This window comes from Castor canadensis, chromosome 9 (assembly GCF_047511655.1).
Source record: "Castor canadensis chromosome 9, mCasCan1.hap1v2, whole genome shotgun sequence".
Classification (NCBI taxonomy): domain Eukaryota; kingdom Metazoa; phylum Chordata; class Mammalia; order Rodentia; family Castoridae; genus Castor; species Castor canadensis.
The window spans coordinates 31,855,740-31,874,349 of record NC_133394.1 but is presented as its reverse complement, the minus strand read 5'-3'; the positions used below and the strand labels follow the sequence as shown (position 1 = coordinate 31,874,349).

Here is an 18,610-nt window from a genome sequence, read left to right as displayed (position 1 = left end):
ATAGGGTTCTTTTTTATACACAATTATTAATTAAAACATATTAATTATACCAAGCAATGGGTCCCACTCTGGTATGTCATGCCTGTATTGAGCTTTGATCATGTTTTCCTTCTCCTGATCTCCCACCTGTTCTCGCCTTCCCTAGACCCTAGTATTCCCTCTCTACTTTTAGTTCATCTTAGGGGGAAATGGCTGGTTTTGTTGTTTGTTTAGTTTCCACCTGAGAAGGGAAACATGATATTTGTCTTATTTTGCTTAAAATGATGTCTTCCAAGTCAATACATTTTCCTGCAAAAGACAGGATTTCCTTCTTTATGTCTGAATAATACTCCATTGTGCATATATACCATTTTTCTTTATTCACTCAACTACTGACAGACAGCAAGGCTGATTCCATAGCTCGGCTTATACAAACATGGGCATGCAGGTGTCCTTTTTGTATGATGACTTCATTTGCTTTGGGTTTATAATCAGGAGTGGTATAGCTGGATCATATGGTAGTGTTAGTTTTTAAAGAACCCTCTATACTGATTTCCATAGTTGCTGCACTAATTTACATTTTTGATGTGACAATGACAAATTTTTTCTTCATATTTATTTTTTTCAGTGTCTTTTAGTGAATATGTGCTTTCTTAAAATGAAGAGGAAAACTATTAACAAAAGAAGAAATATTATTTCCTTATTTAATATGCCATTTATAACAATATAAAATCCACATTGTTTATTCAAAATTTCCTATTTCATTTTAATTCATTACAAGTTGCAGATTTCAGTTAGTTAAAAAGAAAGGGAATTTTAATCAGGTGCTGGTTGCTCACACCTGCAATCCTAGCTACTCAGGAGGCAGAGATCAGGAGGATCACAGTTTGAAACCAGCCTGGGCAAATAGTTTGTGAGACCCTATCTCAAAAAAACTCATTACAAAAAAGCACTGGTGGAGTGACTCAAGGTGTACGCCCTGAGTTCAAAGCCCAGTATTGCAAAAGAGAGAGAGAAAGAAAGAAAGAAAGAAAGAAAGAAAGAAAGAAAGAAAGAAAGAAAGAAAGAAAGAAAAAGCAAAAGGGAATTTTATATTATATTATATATTTCTAAAAAATTGTGTCAAAAAAAACAGTTCTGGACTCACAAGCCAAAAAATATTCTGGGAGTATCTTCTCTACTTTTCTTACAAAGCACATGTTTCATTCTACAATTCAGCCTAAAAATTAATTGACTCATATTTTGTATTAATGCACCTCTGTCATCTGAAATGCAATGGTTCAGATAAATATCAACCAAGCACTACAAAGTTTAATTGGAAATATGTGTTCCACATCTGGTTCCCCTCAATACCATCAAGCAAATTAAAATGGCAAATACCATCACGTGGTACCCCTGTGAGGTTAGCAAGAGATACTGAAATGTTGCTTGGATTGATTTCCGCTGCCAAATTCCAGAATGTATTACAGAACTGTTCCAAGATTGATTACACAGACAAGTTGAACTAACAGTAATTTTTTTAAGTGAGTTTGGAGATGTGGCATAAAATAAGTACCATTCTGGTTTTCTGTCTTGAGTGCTTGTAATAAATTTAAAAGAAATGGAAACTTTGAGTAATTGAGTTAGACGAATACTCATAAATTGTGGACTACTTGACATGTGCCTTAATACCAAAAGGCTCCATGCAAATTTTGAACTTTCTCGGTTAAACTGCAAAAGTGATGCATCATTTCCAGGCTAGCAGGTCTGAATGATGGACATTTTATAACCTAGGAACCTAACATTTGTATGGAAGGTTCTGTTTATGTTCAGAACAACCTTTTTAGCAAAGAGAGTCCCAGGAAAGAGCCACGAGGAATTACTATTCTTTCTTACTTTCCAGTTTGGGCTAAAATTGCACTAATGGTTTGTTATGTTTTCCAAGTAGACAGCAGAAAAGATTACACTATATCAAATCTGTTTGGAAATGAAAGACAAGGATCTACTTGATTTACAAATTTATCACCTTCTATAAACCTGTTTCCCATGGCCCTTTCACACTGCATGGTGGGGCAATTACTTGCATGAAGTGAGCTTACTGATGTCTGATGCTTCCTTTCTTAGCAAAGTGATCCTTTTATAACAGCCCATTCTAGTTACATTATTTGCATAACTTTATGTCTCTCAAAGGAGCACACACCACATAGCATATAAATTAGGAATTTTATAGTCTCTACTCATAGACGTTGATTTATGGCAGGACTCCATTTCAGCTGTAGTCTGGGCATGTGTGAAAGAAGTGCAAGAGGTGAGAGCTACAGGGGCTGCCAGAGAAGGTTCAAAGGAGAGGTCATACAAGCTACCAGGGTCAGAATGCTTTTGTGAGAATGCCACTTCATCCAGCTGTGAGTACAGCTGCTCTCATGAGAATGGCCACCTCGACTGTGGGTGGTGTTACTTAACTAAGTGTCTCTTGGCAATTCAAAAAGTAGCAATGTGCAACCTGGGATTGCATAATCCATCCACTTTGCTTTATCTCAGTCTCACCAACCTGAAAATGAATAATGCAATTAAATGATGCAATTTGGTCTCTTTCCTATCTTACAGTAAAATCATATTTATTTTCAAAAAACTGCTACATTTAGGCAAGGTTTTTCTTTCAATAATAGTCTTTATGATAAGAGTATTAGTAATGCATCTCTAGGGCTTTTCAAGCAATTTTATGTTCATTACTGCTTGTTTCATGAATTCTGATTTTTTTATAAAGATGAAAGGATAATCTTCAAGTCTTAACAGCATTTCACCTTCTTTAATGCATTGGTATTATTTATAAATATGTGATTCTGCAATTTCTAAAAAAAATGAATAGGACATGATGATAAAATGCTTTTGGAGAACTCTGAAAAAATCTGGTATTAATGAGACTACTCCTCTGAGGTTCCATCCTATAATAAACAAAAATAAAGACCACTGAACAGAATTCTCCATAGTCTGGTATGCTGAAATATATATACATATATATTTAATATATATATATTCTATGTTGCAGTGCTTAGTCTTGAACTCAGAGCCTTCACCTTGAGTCACTCTGTCAACCCTTTTTGTGATGGGTATTTTTGAGATACAGTCTCGCAAACTATTTGCACAGGCTGACTTTGAGCCTCGATCCTCCTGATCCTGAGTTGCTAGGATTACAGGCGTGAGCCACTGGTACCAGGCTAGTATGCTGAATAATATTAGAGGAAAACATTTGGCATAATAAAATCACTCCCTTCTGTTTCAGTTAGGAAGAAAGCATTTGATGAATTTGTGGTATTATTAAAAGAATTACCCTAGCCATATGTGGTGGGAAACACCTAAAATCCCAGTATGTGGGAGGGGGAGGCAGGAGGATCATGAATTTGAGGCCAGCCTGTATTACATGGTGTGTTTCAGTCCAGCTTAAACTAGAAAGTGAGACCATGTCTCAAAAACAAACAAACAAAAAGAGCTGGGCATTGGTGGTTCACGCCTGTATTCTTAGCTACTCAGAGGCAGAGATCAGGAGGATCATAGTTTGAAGCCAACTCAGGCAAATAGTTTGTGAGATCCTATTTTGAAAATACCCAATTGGTAGAGCGCCTGCCTAGCAAAGTTAAGACCGTAAGTTCAAATCGCAGTACCTCCAAAAAAAAAGAACCAGCATTACTAAAACAAAGAAAATATTTGTGTTCACAGTATTTAGAGAGTGGTTAAGATGAAAAGACTTCTGTCGATGCTGTGTAAGGTTACAGCGGGGATGACTTAGAAGATGTAAAGATTTGGGATATTGATTCTGAGGGGAGAGGGCCTTTTAGTGTATACTAGTTTGCTATGACTGCCACAAGAAAATGCCACAGACTGGGTGACTTAATCTGCAGAAGTTTCTCTTCTCATAGTTCTAGAATGTAAAGAGTCCAAGATCAAGGTGTTGGCAGGTTTGCTGTCTTCAGAGTCCTTTCTCTCTGGCTTGTGGATGACTACCTTATGCTGTGTTCTTCTGTAGTCTTCCATCAGTCTGTGTTTGTCTGAGTCTTTATCTCTTCTTATAAGGACACCAGGCATATTGGACTCGGATCTGTTCAGATGACCTTGCTTTGTTTTACTTGCCTCTTTAAAGGCCCTATATCCAAATACAGCCATATTGTGAGGAGCTGGAGGTTAAGCCTTCAAACATACGAATTGAGGATAAACACATTTCAGCCCGTAACACTGGGAAAATCCTATCCTAGATCTATCAGAACCTAGATACAGGAATTGTGGAAGTAATTCACAGTATTTTCCAATAGACGATTCTGATTACCACATAACAATTCTAGGAGACCCAAAGAAAGATCTCACCGGCATACAACATTTGTGTCTGCGGTCACGCATGTAGAATAGAAGAGTCAATTACTGTTATATTAACCTTCAGTGAAGATTAGTGAGGACTTACAGTATTTCCTCCCCAGCATTTTTGTCAAAATTGTTTAAGTCATTTCAGTGTCTACAGGATGCATATGGTTAGAACAACTCAATTATATATTTGTCCACAAATTTGTAAGTATTATTCAAGAAATGGGAGCTTCCAGCTGAGTGCTGGTGGCTCACTCCTGTAATCCTAGTTACACTCTTTCTTGAGAGGCAAAGATTGGAAGGATTATGATTCTAGGCCATCCCAGACAAATAGTTTGCCAGACTCCATCTCCAAAGTAATCAGAGCAAAATGGACTGGATGTGTGGCTCAAGTAGTAGAATGCCTACTTTGCAAGCACAAAGCTCTGAGTTCAAATCTCAGTCCCAACAACAACAACAAAAAGAAATGGATGCTTCCATTGCATATTTGTCAATTTAAACTGGTAACATTAATAGTCCCCAAATTCCAAAGCCTTACATTTTATTTTTTCCTCATGCAAAGTCAGGAGATGTCCCTGACTGGGCAGTTCTGGACACATCTTCTCTCACTGGTCATTCAGGGAAGGGAGCACTTTCCACTTTATGAACCTGCCATCTTTCTTTTTTTAATGTTCCAAATTAACTTAGTGCTTTATTTTCTTTTTTATTAACATAGATTAATTGTACAAGGGAGTTTCATTGTGATATTTACATATATGCATATAATGCACGCAGATTAAATTCACACCCTCCATCACTCTTTCTTTCCTCCTTCCTGTCTCCCCATTTCAACAGTCTTTAGTGGGTTTCATTATTCTATGGTCACACATACATATAAGTTACTTTAATCATATTCACCCCCCATCTTTCCTCTTCCCGCTCCCATTCATTTCCCTCACCAAACAGTCCCCCCTTTTTATACTCATGTCATATTAACTTTTTTAGGTCTAATTTCACATATAAGTGAAAATATGCAGTATTTGTCTTTCTGGGTTTGGCTTATCTTCTTCAAATTGTTGATCTCCAGTTCCACCCATTTTTCTGCAAACAGCATAATTTCATTCTTCTTTATGGCTGAATAATTTTCCATTGTGTATGTACACCACATTTTCTTTATCCATTCATCTGTTGTTGGGGAACCTAGACTGATTCCATAGCTTGGCTGTTGTGAATAGTGTTGTAATAAATAAGAGTATGTGGATATCTCTATTGTAGGTAGAGTGACTTAAATTCCTTCAGATTTATGCCCAAGAGTGATACAGCAGGGTCATCTGATAGTTCTATTTTTAGTTTTTTGAGGAAACTCCATACTGATGTCCATAGTGGTTGTACAAGTTTGTATTCCTACCAACAGTAGAAGTGTTCTTCTCCCTCCACATCCTTGCCACTATCTGTTGTTTTCTAGATGATAGCCATTCTGCCTGGGGTGAGATGAAATCTCAGTGTTGGCTTGCATTTCCTTTATGACTAAGGATATTGAACATTTCTTCATGTATTTGTTTGTCATTTGCACTACTTCTATCAATAACCATCTGTTCAGTTTATTTGCCCATCTATTGTTCTCAGTGTTTAATTTTTTTAGCTCTTTATATATTTTGGATGTTAATCCTTTGTTTAATGAATAGTTGGCAAAGATTTTCTTCCATTCTAAAGTTCAGTGGAGTTGATAAGGCAGTGGTTAAAAGCCAGATTGCCTGGGTAGAATCCTAGCGCTGTTGCTTAGTGGTTGTATGACCCTGGAAATATTGCTCAATGCTAACCACCTGATCTGTATTATTTGGAAGTCTGAGGAAACTAATGATAAAGCACTTGGAAGCATGTATGGACTGCAGTTAGCACTCTGTTAGTCTCTATTAGTATTATTATTATTATCATTATTACTATTACTATAATTATTATTATTCCCACAGAGTCTGCCACAGCCATAATTCTTTGTGAGATAAGCTTAGAAAGGACTGAGAGCCTCTAGCCCTGGCCATAGCTTGATTCAGGGATAAGTAGATGATTCTGGGTGATAACTCTGTCCAAAAGAAATGGCAACAACTGAGTGAATACACCAATATTCCCTCTTACAAGTGAGCTTGTAATGCACAGAGTAAGTCAGCAGTTTACTGCGTGGGTAGAATTTATAAAATGAAAAAGAACAAAACCAACCAATGCCTAGAGAAAAGGCAATGATCAGAATCTATGAGACAATAAAAGTCAAGAGTAGTCAGAAACCATGAATGGCAAAAGCTAAGAAAGACAATGGAGAGAAGTCAGTTCATTGCTCAGTAGCAGGAACAGCAGCGATAGAGAGTAGCTGAGTCGCCAGAATGGTATAGGACAGCAATAGGAGCCCACGGCAGCAAGAGAAAACAGTGACAAGAGCTGGAAACACCGCAAATGATCTTCCAAGTTCATGTCAGTCAGGGCACAGGGACAGGCCATAATAGAGATATTTGTCTTCTTTACTTTGGACTATATACATTACATTCTCCTGGCATGTCACTGTGGTTTGTGATTTTAAAGAGCCTGTCATTGCAGCCACTGTGATTCATTGGAAACTCAATAATAAATTTGGCTTTTTATTCCAGTGAATATGGAATCTTAATTCTCACATGTAGATGCACAAAAGATGTTCTACATCAAGGTATTTTCTGATTCTGAGTACTGTCCACTCCCCAGTTATACCAGGTATATGGAAATTTAACCTTGTTTGTCCTTGGAACTTGGCTGCAACCTCCCCAGGGTAGTTCATTGTTCTGCAGTCTTATGCAATTCCACAACATAAACGAGGGAGGTAACAGAAAAGCCCACAGGTCATTGGTCATCTCTTCATAGATCTGGTCATGCTCTGTCTGCATGTCCCTTCAGGTCCATTGGTTCTTAGCTGCTTCTGCACCAGGTTGGCAGCAAGACAAGACTAATAATTCAATGCTCAGGATCTCATACACCCCACAGCTATCACTTTCTGTGGTCAGTCCACCCACCCTGGTGCTGGGATGAAACCCAGAGCTTCATGCATGCCAGCCAAGTGCTTACCACTGAACTATACCCCCGGACCCCAGGATCAGTTTTACTCCCTTACTAGCAATCCTGTGTGAAAGCATAATTTGAGTCTCCATGTCCAAAACTCATGTTCCTCTGGCCCTCATTGAACCTATAGAATCTTTTTCTTTCCTAAAATAAGCAAAATTCTTTTATTTCAACTTTCTCTAAGTCATTTGCATCTACCTGCATTATTTTTCCTTTACTGAGGCCTTGAAGTAGAAAGCATAGATCTGGTTACCTACTTATATAACAGGAAAGAGAAATTAGACATATGCAGGTCCTGGGTTTCACACTCCCCATCCTGTACTGGGCGGAAAAAGAAAGAAAGAAGGATAGAAAGTAAATACGTAAAGTTGGGCAAGGGGCTGGCAGGACAGCTCAAGAGGTAGAGTGCCTGCATAGCAAGCATGAGGCCATGATTCAAACCCCAGTGCCATCAAAAGAGAAAGCAAGCACGAAAGAAATCTAGGCAAGATAACTCAATCCCAGGAGCTCAAGACCAACCCAGGCAACATAGAGACACACCTCTCTCCCTTGCCCCAAAAAGAAATTGAATATTTTTCTCCCTTTTTCCCCTCAAAAACATGGAAGCTCAGATTCAAATTTCATGCTCAGTGTCCAGAATCAGAATATTTACTAGCTTGATTTCTGTTTGTACTATCATTTTATTAACTTTATTACAAATACCTTGTAAACAAATATTTTCGTACCTATTCAAGTCAATATTGATTAAAAACAACAACAACACTAATACATTGCAGTAAGATGGGGGTAGAGTCCCATAGGTTACAGGAATAGAGACATGCTTAAACTACCAGGACTCAAGGAGACAGAGCATGGCTTGAGAAGTGGAGGTCCCTTCATCATGTCCATCAGATCTCACAGCTGGGAAAAGACTCTAATGACTCCATTTTATGCTCCACCATATTGAACACTAAATTATTCTCTGTGTCTTATTATTCTTCTCTAGCTTCTACCAAAAAACAGACCCTCTCTTGCTTAACCTAATGGTGTCTGCTATTTTGGTTTCTGCTTGTAGGCTTCTATTAATTACCTTTTCTCAGTCTATGTCATTCAGTTTTTGCCTATGATAACAGTTGAGTGCCTGCCAAAAAAAGATGATATTCACCAGCCTAATTAGATATAATGATCTCCAATGGCATTTGTTTGTTGTTATTATTTGTTTTGTTTTTGCTATTTTGAGACATGGTCTCGCTATGTAGGCCAGGCCTGGCTAGAACTTGAGATCCTCTGCCTCAGCTTCCTGAGTGTTGGGATTACAGAAATGCACCACCATGCCTGACTTGGATAGAGTTTTCATGATAGATTAACTGACAGGTTACTCACTGAACAATGAGTTGGCTTTCCTTGCCATTGTTCAGATCAATTTTAGCTAAGGTACTTGGGTCACTAAATGCTGGAAAAGAATTATTTGCATGGAGAAGTAACACTCTAGAAGAAGACTATGTTGATGAGCTGTTTGGGGAGGCCAGGTGTGGTGGTGTACTCCACAGATGGAGGTGGGAAGATAATAAATTGGAGGCCAGCCTGGACTATGTAGCAAGACCCTGTCCCACATTAAAAATAAATAAATAAATAAATAAAGAGTCTGTGGGCTGACTGGTATCTTAAGGCTTAGTTTGTTTAGCATAGCTGTCAAAACTAAAGTAAATAGGGCAAAGATGTCTCTCAGAATACCAATATGTCCTTCCCCTTTCATAAAAAAATCCCACTCTGACTCATGCAAACATGGTTTGGCCCTATGATGTCTATAAGACAGTAAACAGGGCCCAAATTGGTACATTTCCCAAAATCTGGTTTATTTAGACTTAAATTAAGAACTTGTACCACATTGTAAACTGTGACTACAAAATGAGAGCATGCTTTCTATGTATATCTATGACACAAGTTCCCATGTGGCCTCCTTAATCTTCCCAACTGTTCTGAAGAAGACTTCGTATCTCTAGATTATTTTCTCATCCATTTGCTCAGCTATGCCTAGCTCATGGGTACAAGTAAGGTTACATTTAATGGAATAATGCGACAGCCAGTTCCTCATAGCATCACCTCCATAATGCAAGACTTCAGTCCCCTTTTGCAATCTCAGTTTCTTGAAGTGCATTAGGCATCTTCAGTGGGTACCTCACATATGCTCACAAACACACTCTGTTTTAGCAAACACCCACCAGGCACCTGGTTACCCCCTAGACCAGCACTGTGTCTCCCTAGAGGATCTGGTCCTGCTCTGTTGGAAGGGCAGTTTCTGCTGGGTTCCATTGATGGTCAGAGTGTTTGTGGGGTGTGGGATGGTTCATGATCACTTTGTGGGCACTGCAGGCACCAAGCTTCCTATAGATGTTGCAGGAGCCAGTTATCAGCTTCTGCCTCTGTTCCACCAGGCATGGCAGTTGTCAGTGGTCTCAGCACTGCTCTGCCTGCTAATGTCTCTCTCTTTCAGAAGTGCCTTCACAGCCATCTCTCTCCAAGCATCACCACAAAGGCACTGAGGAAGGATGCTTCTCAATTCTGATGGGGAGAATCCAAACACTTTCAGTGAAACAAAGCACTTTCAATTTTTGCCTGGAATCCACTCCCTCCCAGGTTTCAAACAGGTACTCAGGGCCTTGAAAATGAGAATGAGGTGAATCAGAACCACCAAGATGCCCACACAGACTATTGTCCTCCTATAAAGGCTCTCTTACCAATTTAAGTTCATTGTTTCCAGCTTGGTTTTTCATCGAGATAATTTCTGACAAAAGGCAACTTTATCCTCAAATGAATGGTTCCTGATACTCACCCTGCCCATTTGCTAGATTGTCATGTCTGAAAATCAGCAGACTTCAAACCAGGATTTCTTGCTATGCTCAGTTACTATTTGGTATATTGTTCTTTCCTGGTTTTATCTGGCAGATTAGAAGATCCCCAAGAAATGGTACACTAAATAAATAAAGAATAAAAATAAAGAAGAAATACTGCACAAATACATATGCTCTTTCCACTACTTAAACAGAACCAAGACATCCCATCGGCAAGTGACAAAAAATACTGCAAAGATTCTTTAAAAAAAAAAAAAAAGGTGTTGGGAGGAAAGATAAAGGAGAATAATACAGGGGGTGAATTCGACTATGGTATATTGTAAGAACTTTTGTAAATGTCACAATGTACCCCCAGTTACAACAATAATAAAAAAGAGGGAAAAAATATCAAAAAATTAATTTAAACATAAAAAGAAATAAATACTGCAAAGATAAGAGGACTGGGTCTGTGGCTCAAGTGTAGAGCACCTGCCTACAAAGCCCTGAGTTTAAAACCCAATGCCACCAATAAATAAATATTTAAAAATGCCCACTTCTATTGTGTCAGAGTCAACTCCTCAGTCTAATATATGAAATTAATTAAAGATTTGCCAGTTTTCAGCACCTTTGCACAACTATTTAACAAATACTACCTCATTGAAATCCATAATCTTTGAATAATTTAGAAAGTTCTCAGTAGTTCATGGGACTAAAAAGCAAAGAAAATAAACATTGAATAAATCATGACAACCTATAGAGACTGATTAAATTAGATCTTCATAGGGCAAATAATCCAGATTAATCAGAACTAAATATGGGGGAAATGAAATTTTGAATTCATGCTGTTGAAAAATATCAAAAGTACTTATTGGCAATTCAAGAGCAACTTACATGAACTAGGTAATAGTTAACTGCAGCTCTGATTGTAAAAAATAATTGATTAAGCTGTTTTGTACTGCATTCAAGTATTCAGTTTCTAAACACTTGTTTTTGTTTGTGTGTAGGACAAACAAACTCAGTTTCTCCTGCTATATTCTTACAATTCATACCAGGTGTATGAGGGGTTTTCCCCATATACCAAGCAAGTAATCAATGCTACACCAGTGGAAAGCAGCTTGGTGTCCTTTAATTCAATTTAATTCTGAAATAATAATTTTACTCTGAAAAGTGTCAAATCCCACAGTTAAAAGCTCAGTCCACAGATGCCTCCTACAACTTTAGCGATCAATCACAAGCCCCCGGTAGTTTTACTTGTGTTTCTGACCCACTAGCTATAAACTGGAGTTCCGAGAACACCTACCTGGGTGTTCAATTAATTTGCTTAAGTGTCTCACAAAACTCAGAAGAACTCTTAACACATTTCCTGGTTTATTATACAGAGTGTCACAGAAGACACAGATGAAGGGACGAGTAGGGGGAGGTATGATGAGAAGGTATGGAGCTTCCATGACCTTTCTGGGCACCACCCTGGGAACCTCCACATGTTCAGCTACTCCAAAAGTCTCAGAGTATTGGCCTTCTGGGTCTTTATGAATATTTCATTGCATAGGCCTAATTAAAACATGGACAACTACATGGAAATGTGATTGAACAAAAAGGGTGTGATTTAATGCTGCTAGACTGGGGAAACCCAACAGGTCTATCTGTGTAGACTCTCTAGCATTCCTCCCTGGCAGATATGAGGCAAAACCCCTTCTGAAATAAGGGTCTTATCATGTACTATCAGACACAGTGGGTCAGGAAATTCCTTTATGACAACTGCAAGGTGAGAATAGAGTTTCTATAACCTGCTTTGGGGAAGAGAAATTCTTATTTCTGTGGCTTGCCTTACGGAGGGAATTATAAGCAAGAATTGTGAACAAAACCCAAAACAGTTTATTTGGTTATTTTTAATGTCAGTAATAGTCCCGGAACATTTTTTTCATAGTATATCTGCTAAATAGTTTGACAAAAGAAGACACAAATGCGTGATTGGCATGTGTTAGGGAAAGAATGCTTCCCTTAAATGCTTTGGCCAGTGTCATCCAAGCAGTGTGACAAAGTGGCCAGGTGCACAGACAGAACAGACAGCCTAGGTTCACCTCCTGACCCTGCACACAGTTCAGCAGTGTGAACCCTCTACAATGCATTTAACATCTCTGCACCTCAACTCCTCACCTAAAAATGAGGTAATAATCATTTCTACCTCATAGTGTTGTGGCAAGGATTAGCTGAAGTTTCACATATCAAGTCCTTAGAATATTGCCTGATGCATAGTAAAGCATAAGTGATTATTATTGTCTTTCACTTATTTATGTAGGAAGTACTCATCATGTTCAGTAAAAAAAAAAAACTTTAAAGGATTTTGGACTTTCAAAAGTATCTGTAGGCAGGCGCCAGTGACTCACACCTAGCTACTCAGAAGGCAGAGATAAAGCTGGCCTGGGCAAATAGTTTGAGAGACCCTATCTTGAAAATCCCTGTAACAAAAAGGGGCTGGTGGAGTGGCTCAAGGTAAAGGCTCTGAGTTCAAGTCCCAGTACCAAAAAAAAAAAAGTATTTGTAACTATTTCAAATAAACCAAACACTCAACTTAAAAAAAAAAAGCAACAACTTTTCATTAAAAAATGTGCTAAAAAGAAAAAAATGCCCAAAAGATGTGGACAAGTAGGGAAAGAATTCTGAGATTTGGGGAAATCCTTGTGGCAGGTGATATGCTAACAGACAAGGCAAAATGAAGACCTAAAGAAAGTCAAAAGCAAATATTACCAGGAAACAGGCTCTGAATGGATGATTTCAGCTCAGACTTTTAAGAATTTTTTTTTCTTATGAGATGATCTCTTCCATTACATAAATGGACATTGTCAACAGACTCTATGATACCCCACAACACATTCCTTGGGCCTGCTATTTTCTTTTTTTTTTGATGTTTACTGCAAAAGAGTAGTTTTATATTTGTAAGATGCAAAGCTGCTTCCAGAATATTAGATTTGAAATGATGAAAATTATTATAAAATATTCTGTTACATAAGTAATACACATATAAAATTCTAGCTCATTTTAGAAATACTTGAAATTTTTATGAACATTTATCCTTTCAAAAGACTTTTATTTATTTTGATGGACATTCTTTTTTGGCATGATATATAGCTATGAATACACACCAACTTCTGCTACTTATGTAACAAAAGTATTTGAAATACTTTTATCTTTGTACACCAGCACTTAACACAGTGAGTAACACATTATAGGTGTTTTGTAGCTATCTTTGAGAGCTTTTGTTTTTAATGTTTTTTCTTTTATTGATTTATTAGCATATCATAGATGTACTGTGATACATTGTGACATTCACAAAGTGCTTACAATATATTTCAGTTAGATTCAGTCCCTCCATCATTCTCCTTTTCCCCTTCTCCCTCTTACTTAGAACAGTTTAATAGGTCTCATTGTTTCATTTTCACACTTGAATACATAGTACTTCCACCATATTCACCCTCCTTCTCCCTTTCCTTATGTCCTTCTCGCTTCCATGGGTCTGCTGATTTTGATCACAAATTCATGAAGTTAAGACCCAGACTCATCGAGTCCTGCCTCCAGTCTTCTCCAATGTCTTGCCTGTAGATGCAGGCGCTTGCTCAGGCAACAAGCGTCACTAGCACTCTGGAAAGCTTCCCACATTAACACTGTTGCCACTTGTCACTTTTCATTATACTTGTGTTGCTGTGTTACTTGTAATAAGGCTCAGAGAAAAATAAAACCTTCTTACACCAATGTATTATATGTCAGAAAAAGAAGGTGGCATTTTTCTTTTATTGTGACTGTCTTAGTCCTTTTGTGTTGCTCTAACAAAATATCCAAGACTAGATAATTAATAAATAATAGAAATCTGCATCTCACAATTCTGGAGGCTTGGAAGTCAAAGATAAAGGCACTGGTAGATCCCTTGACTGCTGAGGACCCTGCTCTTTCCTTCTAAAACAGTTCCTTGAATGTCGTACCTTCATATGGCAGAAAGGATGGGAAGGCAAAAGGGCCTAAGCTAGTTCTTAGCAATCCCTTTTATGAAAAACTAACCCATTCATAAAGGTGAAACTCTCATGATTTATTCACTTCCCAGAAGGTCTCCCTCTTAATACTGTGTAGTGGGTATCGAATTTCAATATAAATTTTGGAGGGGATGCACACAAACTATAGGAAGATAATTTTTTTGTGGGTGAGAGGGTAGGACTGACATTTGAACTCAGGGTCTCATGCTTGCTAGGCAGGCACTCTACCACTTGAGCCATTCTGCCAACCAGAGAATAATTTTTTACACCTTGGCTTCTTCACCCATTTTTTTCTAACCTGCCTTGCCTTATAGATATTTGTGCTTCTCAGTCATGTTCAGAAATTTTACTTAAGTTTACCATATATTAAGTCATAACTATCATCTTGGTAAAGATTTTTGAAAGAATGAAAATGTGCAAAGGCTGACTTCAGATGAAGCATTTCATTGTTAAGTATGACATTGGCTAGTTTTAGATAAGAATTATTATTATGGTAAAGAACCTAAAATCTTAATTTGAATCTGAGGTGGACACTGAATTTGTTTTAAACATATTTTCAGTATTTATCTAGATGAATTTGTGAACTGATTCCTTTAATTACTTAATGTTATCAATTTTATATATAACAAATACCATACAAACATAATAGACTTTTAATGAATACCTTATTTTGCATTGTTGAAATAAATCTTACTTTGCCATGACTCATTTTAAGATGTGACTGGTATATTTTCCTAATGTTTTATTTGGAATTCTTTTCCTTCTGTTTTTAAATGTTTGTTTCTATAGATCTAATTTTTGTTCTTGATTTAATTTTGATGTCAGAGATGAACAAGTATCTAATCTACAAGTAAGACACTGAAGCAGAAAAACACCCTGGAGGCTCATCTGAAATTGATAAGGTTTCCTTCCAAAATATCTACATAGAATCCATATAGCATCTGTTCCCTGAAATTTGGTGGACGTTAGCAGTTAAGGCATTTATTTTAGGAAGAGTTAATTCTTTGCCTATCTTTTCAAGTTCTGTGGTTTAACTAGTTTATTTAATCAAGACTCTTTATGGCTAAATTTAAAAACAACTTTTGTAATAAAGTTGCATATAATATGTTGGTGTAATATAAAAAATCTTTTTTCAGATTTTAAAATATATCCCCTTTCATCATTTTTAACATGGTATATTTCTCTCTCTCTCTCTGTTTCATGATAATATAATGCTATTAGGCTGAGAGGCTGATGCTTGAGAAACACACCTACACACCAGGAATGGTCTCGTCAGTAACTCCTCTCCACTGGCTGTGATCCTCCCTCTCTCTCTGGGACAGTATGTGGATGGGCACTGCCTAAGTCTGTTTTTCTCCCTCTTCTTATTTGTTTAATAGTTAACAAGTTCACTATGGTGTGACACATTCACCTCTTCTTTACATGATAATGCTCTTTATTTTTCACAGTACAATCAATTTCCAGCTTTCATTCATTTATTTAATGTTGTACTGGGTGGGGGTCACTGTGGCATTTACGAAAGTTCTTACAATGTATCAAATATAACATACTTGAATTCCCTCCCTCCACCATTCTCCTTTATCCTCCCTCCCCCCATTCCTGGAATAGTTTCACCAGGTGTCATTTTTGCATTTACATACATGGGTACCCAGTATTTGCATAGTATTCACCCTCCGACCCCCTTTCCCTGTTACCTCTCCCCTCCCACTGGTACCAATTCCTCACCCCCTGGGAAGGACTGTTCTCCAATTGTGTGGAAGAAAAAAGGGAAAAAATGACATTTTTGCTTGCTTGAGATAAACATAGCTACACAAGGAGTTTCCTTGTGATATTTTCATGTATGTATGTATCATAACACCAATTGGTTTATCTCCTCTATTTTTCTTCATTCTACATTAGTCCCTTTCTTATGGTGGTTTCAGACTGCTTAAAAATTCTATATTCATTTAGTACAGCGAGTATATCAACCACGCTTATCTTCTAGTTTCCTTCTTTTACTCTTCCCCCCTCTATGTGACCTCCCTTAGCGTGACATGTTTTTCATAATATTGCTATATTTGTATTAGGTCTACATACCACATATGAGAGAAAACATGCAGCTTTTGGCCTTCTGAGTCTGTTTAACTTCACTTAAGATGATGTTCTTCAGTTTCATCCATTTACCTGCAAATGATAAAATTTCATTCTTCTTTGTGGCTGGGTAAAATGCCATTGTGTATAAATACCAGATTTTCTCAATACATTCATTAGTAGTGGGGCATCTTATAGCTTAGTTATTGTGAATAATTCCAGCCTTTTATTTAAGATGACTTCACCTATTATTATTGTTGTTGTCTTTGACATAAAAATAACATTAACTTTTCCATCCTGTCTTTTTGAGACAGGGTCTCATTATGTCGTCAGGCTTGCCTGGAACTCACTAAGTCGTCTAGGGTGGCTTCAAATTCATAACCCTACCTCAGCCTCCTGAATGCTGGGATTGTAGGCATGCGCTACCACACCCTACATAAGTTGTCTTATTTTATGTGGACAAAGACTTATGGAGAGGTACAAAAATAAATCCTCTTTTGCAACACAGAACTCATTATACAGTATGAGTTTTGATACATCTAAGAAGAAATATGGTGAAAATAAATTTCTCATTTTAAAACAATACAAACTGGTTGTAAAACAATTAAATTCTCCAGAACAGCATAAAGAAGGTAAAATTGACCAGAAACCCACTACTCACTTAATACCACTGCTAACATTTTGACAAATATCCTTCCAGATCTTCCTCAATAAAAAAATCATTATACATGCCCTTTTTATAACCTACTTTTTTTGGTAGTACTAGGATTTGAACTCAGGGCCTACACCTTGAGCCACTCCACCAGCCCTTTTTTGTATTGGGTGTTTTCAAGATAGGGTCTCACAAACTATTTGCCCAGGTTGACTTAGAACCACAATCCTGATCTCTGTCTCCTGAGTAGCTAGGACTATAGGTGTAACCCACTGGCACCCTGGCATAACCTACTTTTTACAGAACAATACAATACAGACATGTCAATAATTACAAGTGTGCATTATCATTTTAACAGGTATACATTATAATACTGTACAAATGTCCTATAATTTGTTTGCATTTTAAGTTTCAAGCATCAGAAGAAAACAAGTTTGCTTTTATCATTTTAGTGCTGGGGATTGAACCCAGGGCCTTTCACATACTAAGCATGAGCTCTACCACTGAGCTCTAGTCTTAGAAGGTAATATTAGTTCCCTTATTTCTAAATTCTTGAAAGTTATCTCATCATAATCCACCCAAAGCAACTACCCAATTTTCAAGATCACTACCTTTCAGTCCCTCTGCTGAGATACTGTATATTATTTCACCCTTCTTACAAAATAAGGTCAGTGGGCTGGAGGATTGGCTCAAGTAGTAGAACGCCTGCCTAGGAAATGTGAAGCCCTGAGTTCAAACCCCAGTACCACCAAAATAAATAAATAAATAAAAAATTGAGAACATAATAAGGACAGCAAAGCTTGAGTGAAAACAAAATCTTACACAGTATTCCAGTTGGCAGAGCACCATAAGCTTTCCATAAAAATGTGTTTTGTTTCTGCTTACTTTCAAAGTATTCTAGAAGCTATTCATTGAGCTTTCTCGGGCGAATCTTTACTTTCACTTCAACTCGCACTTATTAGTCACTTACCAACACTGACTGGGCTTCAGTTTCTTCACCAGTAAAGAGAGATGGTTGGATTAGATGTTTCTAGGATATTTTACAGCTCTGAAATGTTCAATTCTGGGTAGAAGACATTATGACAGGTGAGTTTATTTTCATAGAGAAAAATAGCAGGAAAAAAAGGATTGCAAAATATCCTTTATTGTTAAAGAGTTTCCAATATATCAGTGAAGGCAAATATTTAGATAAGTCCTAAGAAAGTGTAAAATTTAAATCTTTTAATTAGAATTTTATGGAAAGATATCAGAGACAAAAATTGAAGTCAGGGAAAGCTTCATGGAGAAGATGGAAATCAACCTAGACTTGAAGGCTAAATAAGCAGCAAATAAGAAAACCTACAGATGCATGGAAATGTAATATGTGATTTAAAATGGAGAGCAAATGGAATCGATGATGTGCCAGAAAAGTCCTTGTGGCCCATTGGGTTCCCTCTTCACTGTGATCCACTTTGCCCCACCATGCTGTGTCCTGGGAAGCTATCTGCATTGGTGAACTAGATTACCTTCTGGCTTACAGTTGGTTCAGCCAAATTGTAAATGGCATTTTGGGGGAGAAAGAAGTAGGGACATCTGTTCCCCTGGCCTTCTGTCTGCCGGTTTCTGTGGCTTGCCCCTTCTACTGAAGGCCTCAGCTCTTATTGAAGTCTACTCCTTACACTCACATCTATAGGTTCTGACAGTAT

The 18,610-nt window shown here is 37.5% G+C and overlaps 1 non-coding gene across 1 annotated transcript; it reads left to right on the top strand.

Moving 5' to 3' along the window:
• Window positions 1–16,704: 16,704 nt before the first annotated feature.
• LOC141411281 (small nucleolar RNA SNORA40) lies at window positions 16,705–16,827 on the top strand. The gene has a single exon (XR_012436073.1). It is a non-coding gene; the product is annotated as a small nucleolar RNA SNORA40 (small nucleolar RNA).
• Window positions 16,828–18,610: the final 1,783 nt, after the last annotated feature.